We start from the raw sequence: 295 nt of genomic DNA on the forward strand, positions 1-295 counted from the left end.
AAACAACTAGAATAAATAATAATTCATTCATGTTGGGCAGGCGACCCTAACTGGGGCTGATTATGAAGTCACCCAATCACGGTCAGATATATTATAAGAGATTATCAGAGATGGAGCTCTACAGTCTAAAGTTCATATACTGAAGCATTATTTACTCAAGGTCAAGAAGGAACTTTTAAAAATGGAGGTTTAAAACGTTACATAATATGTTAAAGGTCCAGTGTGTAACATTTAGGAGGATCTATTGTCAGAAATGGAATATAATATTCAATAGCCATGTTTTCATTAGTGTATA

This window comes from Morone saxatilis, unplaced genomic scaffold, assembly GCF_004916995.1.
Source record: "Morone saxatilis isolate NCDOM2014 unplaced genomic scaffold, NCSU_SB_2.0 Contig19, whole genome shotgun sequence".
NCBI classification, from domain to species: Eukaryota; Metazoa; Chordata; class Actinopteri; family Moronidae; genus Morone; species Morone saxatilis.